A 15,327-nucleotide genomic window follows, 5' to 3' on the forward strand; every position below is an offset into this window, starting at 1 on the left:
ATTGCCGGATCCGACGTTTAGCTTTTTCTGAATGGTTACCATGGCTGCCAAGACGCTAAAGTCCTGTTTGCCATGGTAAAGTGTAGTGGGGAGCGGGGCAGCAGTATACTTACCATCCGTGCGGCTCCCGGGGCGCTTCAGAGTGACGTCAGGGCGCCCCACGCGCATGGATGACGTGATCACATGGACACGTCATCCATGCGCATGGGGCGCTCTGACGTCATTCTGGAGCGCCCCGGGGGCCGCACGGACTGTAAGTATACTGCTCCCCCGCTCCCCACTACTACTATGGCAACCAGGACTTTAATAGCGTCCTGGCTGCCATAGTAACACTGAACGCATTTTGAAGACGGATCAGTCTTCAAATGCTTTCAGTTCACTTGTGATTTTCCGGATCCGGCGGGCACCTCCGGCAAATGGAGTACACGCTGGATCCGGACAACGCAAGTGTGAAAGAGCCCTTAGAGCGATGCCAACTTTATGTGGTGTCAATTATATAGTATTTATTGGCACCATTTTGGGGTACATATGACTTTTGATCACTTTTTATTCATTTTTTGGAGGGAAATGTGACCAAAAAAACAGCAAATTGACTACGGCGTTCATCATACACAATAAATATTTGTTTTTACGGCATTAACTATACGGTATAAATAACATAAAGTGCCTTGAAAAGTATTTGCCCCCTTACAGATTTTTTTTTTTTTGCACATTTGTGACACTTAAACGGGTTTTCCCATCACAGACAATGGGGGAATATTGCTAGGATATGCCCCCATTGTCTCTGGGACCCACCCCTACACCGAGAACGGAGCTGGGAAAGTGGCGGAGGGTGCACTGCACATTATTTTCATCGGCTCAACAGTAAGGAATGTGAGTGTTGGCACGGTACGCTCCCATTTACTTGTATGTGGAGAGTGCTTGGCGGTGGCTGGACCCCGGGAAAGCCATTGCTCTCCCCGCTCCATTCTCGGCGGAGGTGCGGGTCCCAGAGGTGGGACCCGCACCTATCAGACAATATATAGCAATATTCCTGCATTGTCTGTGATGGAATACCCCTTTAAATCATTCAGATTATCAAACAAATTTGAATATCAGACAAAGATAACCTGAGTAAATACAAAAATGCTGAATTTAAATGATTATTTCTTTTATTAAGTGAAAAACCTATTGAAACCAACCTGGCCCTATGTGAAAAAGTAACTACCTCCTAAATCTAATAACTGGTTGTGCCACCTTTAGCGGCAACAACTGCAATTGAGCGTTTGCGATAACTGGCAATGAGTATTTCACATCTCTGTGGAGGAATTTTGGCCCACTCTTCTTTGCAGAATTGTTTTAATTCAGCCATATTAGAGCAGGAACGGCCTGTTTAAGGATGTCACAGCACCTCAATCGGATTTAAGTCCAGACTTTGACTAGATCACTTCAGGACATCATATTCAGGTTTTTTTTAGCCATTCAGAGTTGGACTTGCTGGTGTGCTTCAGATCATTGTCCTGCTGCAGAACCCAAATACACTTGAGCTTAAGGTCATGAACTGATGGCTGGACATTCTCCTTCAAGATTTTTTGGTAGAGAACAGAATTCATGGTTCCATCAATTAACAGCAGGTTATCCGGGTCCTAAAGCAGCCTGAAACAATTACACTACCACCACTACGTTTGACTGTTAGTATAGTATAATTAGTAGTGTTCTTGTTCTGAAACGCAGTGTTTTACGCCAAATGTAACGGGACGCACACCTTCCAAAGAGTTCCACCTTTGTCTCATCAGTCCAAAGAATATTTTCCCAAAAGGATTGGGGATTATACATTTTTATTTTTTTGCAAATGTGAGACAGGGCTTTGTGTTTTTTTTTTGGTCAGCAAAGGTTTGGAACTCTCCCATGGATACAATTAGACAGGCCTTCGTGTTCTTTTTGGTCAGCAGAGGTTTGGAACTCTCCCATGGATACAATTAGGGCTAAAAAGTGTTCTAATACTATTGATTTTAGGTTGTTTGCATTCTTTTATACATAAGTAATTCCATTAATCCTTGAATCTGTTATTGGGGAGAAATTGCGATCTGATACTACAGATTTTGGGGGTTCGTGTTCTTTTATACATAAGTAAATCCGTTAATCTTTGATTGTATAATTGGGATGAAATTGCGGCTTGATACTACAGATTTTGGGGTTGTTCACATTCTTTTATACATACCTGTAATTCAATCCGTTAATCCTTGATTGTGCAATTGGGGTGAAATTGTGTCTTGATACTACAGATTTTAGGGTGTTCACGTTCTTTTATACATAATTCAATACTCCTTAATTGTGTAATTGGGGTAAAATTGCAGTCTGATACTGCAGATTTTGGGGTGTTCACGTTCTTTTATACATAAGTAAAATCCCTAATGCTTAATTGTGTAACTGGGGTGAAATTGCAGCCTGATACTACAGATTTTGGGGTGCTCATGTTCTTTTATATATAACTACATCCATTCATCCTTGATTCTGGGGTAAAATTGCGGCCTGATACTACAGATTTTAGGGTGTTCACGTTCTTTTTCACATAATTCAATCCTTTAATCCCGTATATGTGTAGTTGGGGTGACATTGCGGCCTGATACTACAGATTTTAGGGTGCTCACGTTCTTTTATATATAAGTACATCCATTCATCCTTGATTCTGGGGTGAAATTGTGGCCTGATAGTACAGATTTTGGGGTGTTGACGTTCTTTTATACATAAGTAAATCTATTCATCCTGTTTATGGGGCGAAATTGCACCCTAACACTACTTCTATTTCACACTTACTGTTACAGTACAGTATGCCCAACAGACAGGTGCCAGACTCTTCTAAGGAAACGGGTAGTGTCAAAAATGTTTCTGGATCTGACAGAAGTAGCAGCAGAAGAAGGGGGGTAGTAGCAGCAGCCGCAGCCACAGGCCAGAGCTCCCAGAGTAATCCAGTGGTCGTGTTTTGACCAGCAACCCAGCTGTCCTTGAATGGTTGATTCGGTCTTCAACATCATCTCAAGTGACATCAGACACCCCCAGCCAGGAGTCTGTGGGTTCCTCAGACACCACACTTAGTTGGCATGGCCCAGGAACAAGCTCTGTGCCCCCACCTGTCCTGAACCTGCCTCTTTCATTTTCTGTTCCTTCTGCTCTGGAAGTATTGCATGCCGTCGGTTCTGCCCTGCTTTTCAGCGAGGATGAGCTTATTGAGGACAGTTAGCAGCTACTGCCCAGCCAATATTTGAAGGAGAGATCTGCTGCTTCCTCCAGTAGACAGGCAAGTAGCGACAATGAGAGTCGAGTGGGAGCAGGTGTTGCGAGTGGTCAGGCACGCGGTCCTGAGACTGGTGAAGGTGACATGCTGACAGTAGTGGATGATGATGTAGCCAATCGCATGTGGGATCTGGGTGAAGGGGGGGCTTCATCATCATCATCATCAGGGGATGAGGGTGGCAGCTTACATGTGAGGCTGCAGCTGAGCCATCAGAGTGGTAGCGTGGCCGTGGAGTCAGCAGGGTGGCAGCAGTGTAAGGTGTGGAGCCAAACGTGCCCGGGGTAGACCGTCTGCTACTCAGGAGCCTACCTGTGCGGAAAGAACTAGCAGTGCACGGGTTCATGGAGGCAGCAGCAGTAGGCAGTCAGCACGTAGTAGTGGGGGGAAAATGCCATACTCGCTTGTGTGGGAATTTTTTTTAAAGTCGCCGGAGGACTCGGCGTGACTGTTTGTAGAATTTGTGGGTAGAAGGTGAAGTGTGGCCAGGGTGCTAATGCTGGCGTCAACATATGCAATGTCACCATAAAGTAGCCTGGGAAATCTGTGGTGCTAATGTAGTGGTACAGCCTGATGGAGTGCTCGCTGCATCTCCTAGTGGCCCGCACCCTTTCTCCAGCAGTCAAGGCTCCACCACCTCAGCAGAATGGAGCTGTGTTTCCTTCCCAATATCTACTGGTCTTAATGGTCTTCCTCGTCATTCATTTAATCAGCAATCGATCACCGAGGCGATTGCAAAAAGGCAACAGTATGCGTGCACTCATCCAACAGCCCAGAAGCTGAACATGCTCCTGGCCAAGTTGCTGATACTACAGTCCCTCCCTTTCCATGTGGTAGTCCATGTGCACCTTTCAGAGATCTGTTGGCTTGTGCTGATCAAGGTGGAAAGTCCCAAGCCGTCATTACTTCTCCAAAAAGGCTGTACCAGCCCTGCACACGTATGTTGAACAGAAGGGTGGGCCATTCCTTGAGCCGGTCGGTGTCTGCTAAAGTTCATAGCAGCGCCGACGTGTGGAGCTGTAATTACGGTCAAGGACAATATGTCCTTTAAGGCCCGGTGGGTAAATGTGGTTCCTGCCCAGCCACACCGGCAACTTGGCCAGATGACGGCACTACTGCTTCCGCATTCTCAAGCTGTGAGTCCTGCGCCAATGTCCTCCTCTGCCTCCTTATCCTCAGCCTCCACTGAAGGCACAATTCGGAGTGCTCCTCCAGCATACCACCTATGCAGAGCACGGCGGTGTCACACTGTTCTGCACTTGGTTTGCCTGGGCAAATGGAGTCACACCAGGGAGGAACTGCTCAGTGTCCTTCAAGAGGAAATCAAATCCTGGATGTCTCCTTGCCAACTGAAGATCGGAACCATGGTCACCGATAATGGGAAGAACATTGTGTTGGCGCTGCGTCAAGGAGGGCTGACCCATGCACCCTGCATGGTGCACGTCTTTAATCTAGTTGTAAAGCGGTTTCTGAAGTCTTCCATCCAACTGCAAGACCTCCTGAAAATGGCCAGGAAACTGTGCATGCAATAAAGCCACTCTTACACTGCAAAACACACCCTCCTTGAGCTGCAATGGGAGAATAGTGTTCCCCAACATCGTCTGGTATCTGACGTTTCCACCTTCCACGTTAGACCAACTATATGAGCAGAGGAAGACCATACACGATTTCTTGATTATACAGGCGGACAGAAGCACTCCCCTGTGTAACTTTGGCAGCTCATGTGTGACACCTGCCGTTTGCTCAGGCACTTTGAGGAGGCCATTTTTCTTGTCAGTCACCAGGACTACGGGATGAACAACGTCATTCCACTCCACGTCCTGGAGATGCTGATAAATCTGACTGGCCAGGGGACAGTAGACATGGCACCTACATCTCACAGCCACCTGAGCCCTGTGGGGCCTGAACTAGTGGAGTAGGAGGACATTCACATACAAGCAATGTATACAGAAAGGGTGGTTTATCTGAACAAGTGACAGGAAAGGAGCAGGAGGAGCTGGAATGCGATGAGAAAGGCCATGCAGATGACCACAACACACCCTGGCAGTATGCAGATGGAGGCAGGGACTCCGTCCGAGTCCCTTACTACTGGCTCTCCACCATGTTAGACCCTTGCTACCAGTCCAAAATAGGGGCTTTTTTTTCCACCTGCTGAGAGTGAGGATAAACACAACTATTTTCGAGACATCCTATGTAGTCAGTTGGCCGCTGCCTATGTGCGCCATCGCCCATCCTCACTAAGGTCTGACTGGGGGGCCCTCTGCACTTACGCTCCACTGTCATGACTTCTGCCATCTACTGACAAAACTACCCACCAGTAGCAGGACATGGAGCAGAAGCTGAACCAGCAGGTGGTGGCATACTTGGACTGCACTCTGCCACCCCACATCCAAGATCCTCTAGTCTACTGGGCAGCAAAACTTGATTTGTGGCCGCAAGTGGCCGAGTTTACCCTGGACAAACTTTCCTGCCCAGCCAGTAGTGTGGCATCAGAGCGGGTGTTTAGTGCAGCGGAGGCATAGTTACCCCAAGGAGAACTCGCCTTTCCACCCAAAATGTTGAGAGAATGACCTTTGTAAAGATGAATCAGGTGTGGATCAGCCAGGATTTCCACAGGCCACTGCCTGATGCATCAGACTAGATCATTCTGTGTACCACACCCAAACTTTGTGAAAAAAGACTCACTTCTTCTGGCCATCTCCTTCAGCCACCCACCATCTTGTGGTATTACTGCCACTGCTGTTGCCTCCCACCTCCCCACCCTGACTGGGCCACTCTGTTGACTCTTCATGTGTTGCCACCTCACCACTCTAACTGGGACATTGTGCTGACTCCTCATGTGGTTGCCAACCTCACCACTCTGTGACTGGGTCACTGTGTTGACTCCTCATGCCTTGCCACCTTACCACTCCGACGAGGCCACTAGTATCCCTGTTGACATCACCATTTATTTTACCCTTTTTCTGATCTGCTCAATGGACGGAAAAATGAAAAACACAACTGATCCTCTCTTTGGAGCCTCCATAAGGCCTCTTTCACATGGTCCCTATTTTGCATCAAGATATGCTAATGATTTGGAAGCCAAAAGCAGGATTGGGTACAAAACACAGAAGACCATCTCTTCGCACACAAGCTTGTTTTCAAGAAGATTTTTAAAAAGAAGCGAGACTTACATTTTCCAACAGCTATAGGACAAGAGGCCCTGACTACATTGACAGCACTCCTGGACACATTGGAAAAAGATGGAACTGAGTTCCCCAGTGGGCTTATACCTAAATCAAATATATTCCCACACCTGTCATTATTCCCATATATTGAACTTTTTGTTCAATTGGTATGTAAGGAATTATCAAGGATCCCAAGGTTGGGAAACTATGATAACTGCACGAGGGGTGAGAGACAAGCATTGAGGGAAATTAAATTATGGTCAGATGTTGTTATAAAAGGGGAAGACAAAGGGGGTAATATTGTTATTTGGCCCAGATCCATGTACGAAAGAGAAGCATGGAGACAGCTGAATGATGTCAGCTGTTACAAGAAACTAACATATAACCCCACAATGCAATTTACTAATGATCTGGCCACCATTTTGGACCAGGGAGTGAAGGACGGGTTGTTAACAACAAAGCAATATACATACTTATTGCCAGAACATCCAGTGACTCCAACTCTATATTTCCTCCCCAAGGTTCATAAGAACATGCAATTAATTACCCCCTGGCAGACCAATAGTGTCAGGGGTGAACAGCTTGAACGACCCAATCTGTAAATATGTTGAGCACTTTCTACATCCTTTAGTGGAAGGTCTTCCCTCGTATCTCAAAGACACTACGGATGCCTTGAAGAAGGTGGAGGACCTGCAATTGGAACCTGAAATGATCATTGCAACATGCGATGTAGAATCCTTGCATACCTCTATTAGACATCAGGATGGCCTGAAGGCGGCAAATTGTTTCCTGCTCCAGGGTACTGCAATGGGGGCGTTCTGTGTGCCCTCATATGTTAATTATGTAGGGAGATCCTACAAACAGACGATATATTGATGATCTACTCATCATTTGGTAGGGTACTGAATTACTGAATGGTAATAATAAGAACATCAGACTAACTTACAAAATGAGCCGTACACAGGTGGAATTTTTAGACATCAATTTACGCCTAGATGATGAAGGTCATATTACAACAGACCTGTATAGGAAACAGACATCAGTAAACACCCTATTATCAGCTCAATTGGCTCATCCCCCTAAATTGATCAACAGGAGGGGCGCATAAGCGCGGCTTGCAGGGAGGACATGCCTGCGTGAGCTCCGCACCAACCGCCAACCTATTCCTGCTATAAGCACCGTTATCACGGCTCCACCACCCTTGTGCACACATGCAGGGGACACAGAAAACGTTCCGCGGCAAGGGGAAACCAAAAACACCCGCTACGCCCGCACCATCCCAGACAATACCGGAGATTTTCAGGAGTACGCGCCAATCCATCATGGCAGACCAGGCCGCATCTCCGGCGAGCCCAGCTTCCTCCACTCATAGTGGAAACCGGCCAGCTCCTGAAGAGGTTCCAACAGGTCAGACAGATCGCTACAATAATATTGCAGCCCTCTTTCGCACCGAGCTATCACAGGCGGTTGCGGAATTCTCTCGGCAAATCCAGGACCTGGGTAATAGGGTCTCAGACCTGGAAACTAGAGCTGATGAGCTCGCAGACGCCCTTGGGGCTGACAGGGCGGACATTGATTCCCAAACAGCCCAACTGGAGGAACTCAAGCTCAAAATCGAAGACCTGGAAAATAGGTCTAGAAGAGGCAACCTCAGAGTTCGAGGTTTACACAAATTTTTTCTGGATCTTCCCGCGACGATGGGCTCCTTGTTTGCGGAATTGCTGCCGGACGCACAACCCGACCAATTAAAGATGGACAGAGTCTAGATAGACAGATCTCTAGGGAAACCGAGAGTCCCGGATATACCAAGGGACGTCGTACTCAGATTTCACCACCCAGAAATGAGGGATTCTGAATGCAGCACGGAACCTACCCAGCTTGCCTGGTCTCCCTTCTTCAGTTCATCTGTATGCACACCTGGCGCCATCCACGCTACGGAAACGCAGGGAGATGAGGCCTGTGACCCAAGCTCTACAGCAAGCTCAAGTGAAATACCGCTGCGGGTTCCCTTTCGCCCTCTCCTTCCAGCTGAATACCCGTGCCCACACTATCCGCACCCCGGCTGAGGGGATCGAGGCATTGCAGAAGGCCGGCATCACCGTGGACCGCCCAGAGGGTCCACCTGCACATCCCAGGCCTCAACGCCCGGCTCATGTGTGGACAAAGGTCCCATCGGCGGCTATGTCTGGAACCAGATCATCGGCACCTTGACTGCTGTGCTTCAGACTGTCTCTTGTTCGCTGGAATTACAGAGGACCACTGTGACTTGGTAACTCAGTAACTTCCCATACCCTTTTTCTCTCCCTCTTTTTTGGAGTACTTACAGGGACTATTAACATGTCTCATCTCTTACCCCTCATTATTCCCCTGCATGGTCCACCTATTTTTACAAGGGGAATCGGCGACTCGGACTTACTTGTTGCCAGTCCTTATGGGACCCTTGCTTTTTGTGGGGTCAGGATTGCTTGTTGCTACCCTGGTAACCACAATTAACCCATTTCTATTTGAAGAAATTGTGAAATTCAGCCGTTTTCATTGCTATGTTGCACTTCTCAGTGCTTTAGTTCTTGTAATGGTTTCTAATTTTCCTGTTTATGTCGGAGATCATATATTTTGTCTATTATGGTATGAGGTGATATTCACTATGGCCCGTTCTAACAATACTTCGTATTCACTTATGCTATGTGTAAGGTCTTAACACATAATGTCCAGGGTTTTAACTCCCCGAGAAAACGAAAAACTGCATTTTCATCCTACTCCAAACATAAGCCTGATATTATCTGCCAATAGGAGACACACTTCACCGCAACCTCCCACCCTAGGTACTTTTATCCTCAGTACACAAGGTTTTATTCCTCCACTTTTCAATCCAAGAGCAGAGGGGTCATGATCATGCTAAAAAATACCTTCCCATTCCAGGTATCCCGCACCATATTGGATCAAAATGGTCACTATGTCATTTTATTGGGAGATTATGGAGGTGAAGTGTGGTGTTTGGTAAATGTATATGCTCCTACTGATGAACCTCTTGTGTTCTTCATCCATATGCAACATAAGTTTGAGTCTCTTACCTATGATAAGCTAATGTGGTGTGGAGACTTTAATTTTGTATTGGATCCTCAACTGGATCGGTCAGCACCTCTCACTACACTACGTCCAACTTTACGAAGGGTCACTATTAGGAAGGTTATGGAATCTCTCTCTGTAGCAGATTCGTGGAGGGAACACAATGGCTCACAGAGGGGCTATACCTATTATTCTCCGGCACACCGTTTATACACATGTATTGACCTTATCTTGCTTTCCACCTCTCTCCTCCCCTTTTTGTCCTATAGCAGACATATCGTGTCCTCCTGGTCCGATCACGACATGGTCATGATAGATGTAGCACCAACCGCTCCTACAAGCCGACTTTTTACATGGAGACTTAATGAATCACTTCTGACACGGCCAGCCATCCATGATCGGCTTCAGGAGGACATGAAGAGCTTTTTTGCGGAGAACGTAAACCCAGATGTGGACCCTTTAATAGTATGGCTTACACATAAAGCTTTTATGCGAGGCAGGCTGATCAGAGAGGCGTCTCATCTAAAGAAAGAAAGGCAGGCAACTCTTCTTGCTTTGGAATCTAAGCTTTGGAATCTAGGCGCATCAGAGGTCACCCTCCCTATATTTACTTAAAGCAGTCAAAGACACTAAAATGCAAATAAATTTGATTTTGTCAAATGATACGGAAAAAGCCCTACGGTGGACAGCTTCGTATTATTATAGGTACGCGAACAAACCTGACAAAATGTTAGCACGTCAGCTGAAAGCTAAACAGAAAATCAACCAAGTGTTTCAAATCCGCTCACACTCCGGCCACATATCCTCTAATCCAAACACCATTTATGATACATTTCACTCTTTTTACCAACAGCTTTACGCAGGTCCGGGAAATGGACAGGAGTCAACCAAGGACAGCTTCCTGTCTTCAATTCCTCTCCCTCGGGTGACTTCTGATGCGCTGCATGAGCTAGGAAAACCCATTAGCTCTGAGGAGGTAGTCTTCTCGATCAATTCCTTAAAGCTAGGCAAAGCACCTGGGCCAGACGGCCTATCAACCTTGTATTACAAAAAAAAAAAAAACTCTACTGTACCCGCATATCACACAATTCTGCAATCACTTGCTGAACGGCAACACTCCTCACCCTGACTTTCTTTTCGCTAATATTACAGTGCTCCCCAAACCTAAAAAGGACCCCTTGTCACCTACAAACTATAGACCGATATACTTGCTAAATTTGGACCCCAAAATTTTTACGTCCATTCTAGCAAGGCGCCTTAATAATGTTCTTCCTGGCCTCATACATAAAGACCAAGTGGGATTCATTCCCTACAGAGAAGCCCAGACAACATCAGAAAAGTTCTTAATGTAATTCAGGTGGCTAACAAAAGAAACACTCCTCTAACCATTCTAGCCCTGGATATAGAAAAGGCCTTTGATACAGTTAACTGGGATTACTTGTATAAAGTTTTGCTCAACATGGGTATCAATGGCCCTTTTTTACGGGCTGTTCAGGCTATATATTCAGCTCCTGTTGCATATCTTAAACTCCCGTCAACACATCCCACTCCTAACCAAATTCTCAGAGGCACTCGTCAAGGATGCCCTCTCTCCCCTGCTTTATTTGCCCTGGCCATGGAACCCCTTGCTATCTCCATTAGGAATTACCCTAATATCACAGGCCTTAAGGTGGGAAGCACTGAATATAAGCTTAGCTTATTTGCTGACGATCTCCTACTATCCCTTTCCAATCCTCTTATCTTGATCCCAAATGTGCTGAAACTACTGAAAACCTTCTCCACAGCATCCGGGCTCAAAATTAACCAAAAGAAGTCTGAACTTCTATTGTGTAACACCCCTCCCTCACTCCAATCTCTCCTCTCACAAAACTTTCCTTTCTTTTAATTATCCACACATCTCCAGTAACTAGGTACTCTAATACCCTCCAAACTGAACATGACATACAAACTCAATTACCTTCCACTATATTGCAGAATTAGAGAGGATTATAGAACTTGGAGTTCTCTGCCGGTTTCATGGATTGGGCGAATACATATAGTTAGAATGGTAGTTTTACCTCGCCTACTGTATTTATTCCGAACCCTTCCTGTTCACATTCCTACCAGTGATCTCCGAAGTTTACAAGCTGACACAATGAAATTTATCTGGGGTGGTAAACGTGCCAGAATCTCCAAATCCACAATGTGCAGACACAAGACTCAGGGAGGCCTTTCAGTTCCTGATTTTATTAAATACTATAAGGCGGCTTGCCTGGCTCAATTATTTTTGACCCACTTGAAACCAGAGGCTCACCCCTTATGGGTGTCCTTGGAACAAACCCTCTTTGCACCCTGGACTTGGGAGAGCCTTGCTTTGGAATTCCATTCCCCTGCCACCGGTCATTCGCTCCGATTCACCATTGTCTCATCACTCATTATTACTGTGGCGGTCTGTTAGGTTCAAAGCAGGTCTTCAATCTAAACATACAGTCGTGGCCAAAAGTTTTGAGAATGACAAAAATATTGGAAATTGGAAAAGTTGCTGCTTAAGTTTTTATAATAGCAATTTGCATATACTCCAGAATGTTATGAAGAGTGATCAGATGAATTGCATAGTCCTTCTTTGCCATGAAAATTAACTTAATCCCAAAAAAACCTTTCCACTGCATTTCATTGCTGTCATTAAAGGACCTGCTGAGATCATTTCAGTAATCGTCTTGTTAACTCAGGTGAGAATGTTGACGAGCACAAAGCTGGAGATCATTATGTCAGGCTGATTGGGTTAAAATGGCAGACTTGACATGTTAAAAGGAGGGTGATGCTTGAAATCATTGTTCTTCCATTGTTAACCATGGTGACCTGCAAAGAAACGCTTGCAGACATCATTGCGTTGCATAAAAATGGCTTCACAGGCAAGGATATTGTGGCTACTAAGATTGCACCTCAATCAACAATTTTTTTATTTTTATTTTTTATTTCTTATTTTGCAAAAGTAACAAATTATTGCATGTTGAAGCACATACATTAGAAAATAATAGTCGGATCCATGCCGACTGATATTCTGAAGCATAATACAATAACGCATAAACCAATACAACACGTTAGTCTGTGTTTGACATTCAGCTTATTGTAACAATGAGGCACCTTGATTCATTTAACAAGAACCTTACACAAATCAAAAGGCCAATGAAGAAGTGGCCATAGCAAGAAAATAAAAGTTAATTCGACAAACAATAACAAGAAAAGGAGGGGGGAGGGGGGCACACAAGACAATGACACGAAAGGAAGAGTTAGTGGACAAGGGGTGCAAGGAAATAAGGGGGAAGGGGGGTAAATGAAGTCTATATGAGTGGCCAGACGGGACTCTCACGCCAGTAAATTCCAATACTCCGGGGTATCCTGAAAGGTAAACCAGGGGGACCACATAGCAATCAACAATTTATAGGATCATCAAGAACTTCAAGGAAAGAGGTTCAATTCTTGTTAAGAAGGCTTCAGGGTGTCCAAGAAAGTCCAGCAAGCGCCAGGATCGTCTCCTAAAGATGATCCAGCTGCGAAATCGGAGTGCCACCAGTGCAGAGCTTGCTCAGGAATGGCAGCAGGCAGGTGTGAGCGCATCTGCACACACAGTGAGGCAAAGACTTTTGGAAGATGGCCTGGTGTCAAGAAGGGCAGCAAAGAAGCCACTTCTCTCCAAAAAAAAACATCAGGGACAGATTGATCTTCTGAGGAAAGTATGGTGAATGGACTGCTGAGGACTGGGGCAAAGTCATATTCTCCGATGAAGCCTCTTTCGAATTGTTTGGGGCATCTGGAAAAAGGCTTGTCCGGAGAAGAAAAGGTGAGCGCTACCATCAGTTCTGTGTCATGCCAACAGTAAAGCATGTGTGGGGTTGCTTCTCATCCAAGGGAATGGGCTCACTCACAATTTTGCCCAAAAACACAGCCATGAATAAAGAATGGTACCAAAACACCCTCCAACAGCAACAGTTTGGTGAAGAACAATGCATTTTCCAGCACCGTGCCATAAGGCAAAAGTGATAACTAAGTGGCTCGGGGACCAAAACGTTGACATTTTGGGTCCATGGTCTGGAAACTCCCCAGATCTTAATCCTATTGAGAACTTGTGGTCAATCCTCAAGAGGCGGGTGGACAAACAAAAACCCACTAATTCTGACAAACTCCAAGAAGTGATTATGAAAGAATGGGTTGCTATCAGTCAGGAATTGGCCCAGAAGTTGATTGAGAGCATGCCCAGTCGAATTGCAGAGGTCCTTAAAAAGAAGGGCCAACACTGCAAATACTGACTCTTTGCATAAATGTCATGTAATTGTCGATAAAAGCCTTTGAAACGTATCAAGTGCGTGTAATTATATTTCACTACATCACAGAAACAACTGAAACAAAGATCTAAAAGCAGTTTAGCAGCAAACTTTGTGAAAACTAATATTTTTGTCATTCTCAAAACTTTTGGCCACGACTGTACACCGCTTTTCCAACTGTTTGGCAACCCGGCTTTTCCACCAGGACTCCACACTGGAGCATTCCATTGGTGGATTTCCAACAAGTTTACTGCTCTTAATAGATTCCTGATCAGGGGGAAACTTATTTCACTAGCTGACTTTAAAGATAAATATACTCTCCCGGATAGTGAGTCTTTTAACGCTAATCAAATCTTCTCTTGCCTCCACTCCCTGAAGATTAGTATTTGACCCTAGATTTTACTCCCTTTGAGAGATTCTCGACTTTCTCGCTGTATAAGCGGGGGTTACTGTCCAGAATTTATGGGATACTTAACACCACACCGGATGGGGTCAAACTGCCATACATGTTAGAGTGGGAGGAGGACATTCAGGAGGACCTCTCTATAACTAGATGGCATCAATGTTCTCAGACCTTGACTAAGACCTTGTGGCAAATTACTTTGGCAGAGACCTCAATTAAGGTTCTTCACAGGGCATATTTGGTACCCTATAGATTACATTGTATTTATCCAGAGGTCTCTCCCTTATGCTTCAGGGGATATGAGGTCGACGGCACGATCTATCACATTTGGTGGTCATGTCAAGTGGTACAACAATTCTGGGGCAGGATTTGTAACCTGATCTCCTCTGTGCTGGACTGTGCCTACCCGCTGTCACCTACCCTATGTCTTCTTGGAAACAAACCTTCGTGGCTAACGTACTCTAAATTTAAATTATCTCAACACATGCTATTAGCTGCCAGGATTCATATTGCCTATAAGTGGAGATCGGCAGAACTCAGCTTTCAAGCAGTGGTTGATAGAATCAACAAAATATTGCTCTATGAGACACTTACGGCTATTCGCCAGGACACATACGGGTCTTTTGAAAGGCTCTGGGAACCTTGGATGTTCTCCTCATACTCGGTGAATCTTCAACTCTGTATGACAATATAGGCGCAAGGGACCTTAAGATACCTTACTCAAATGCATGGAACTACAGGCCCTCTAGTGCATAAAAAGTACTGAAAGCATCCAGATGGCTAACCATGTCTTCTCTACATGATCTCCTTATAATAGTTATCTCTGTACATTTCTTTTTGAATATGGTGATATCACTACCAAATGTACAAACTGCTTTATATAAGGTATACTGTTTGTGTACTCTGTATATGCCGCTTCACATCTATGATTTTTATTCTTTGGAATAAATAAAACACTTTGAAACTAAATTGATCAACAGTATACCGATAGGTCAATTTCAGTGAACGAGAAGAATTTGCTCTACTGAGCAGGTGTTCGAATTGCAGGCTGAGGAATTGCGTCAAAGATTTTATGAGAGGTGCTATTCCACACGCTCCATAGAGGGTGGCTACCGTAGG

This window comes from Bufo bufo, chromosome 3 (assembly GCF_905171765.1).
Source record: "Bufo bufo chromosome 3, aBufBuf1.1, whole genome shotgun sequence".
In the NCBI taxonomy this organism is placed as follows: Eukaryota; Metazoa; Chordata; class Amphibia; order Anura; family Bufonidae; genus Bufo; species Bufo bufo.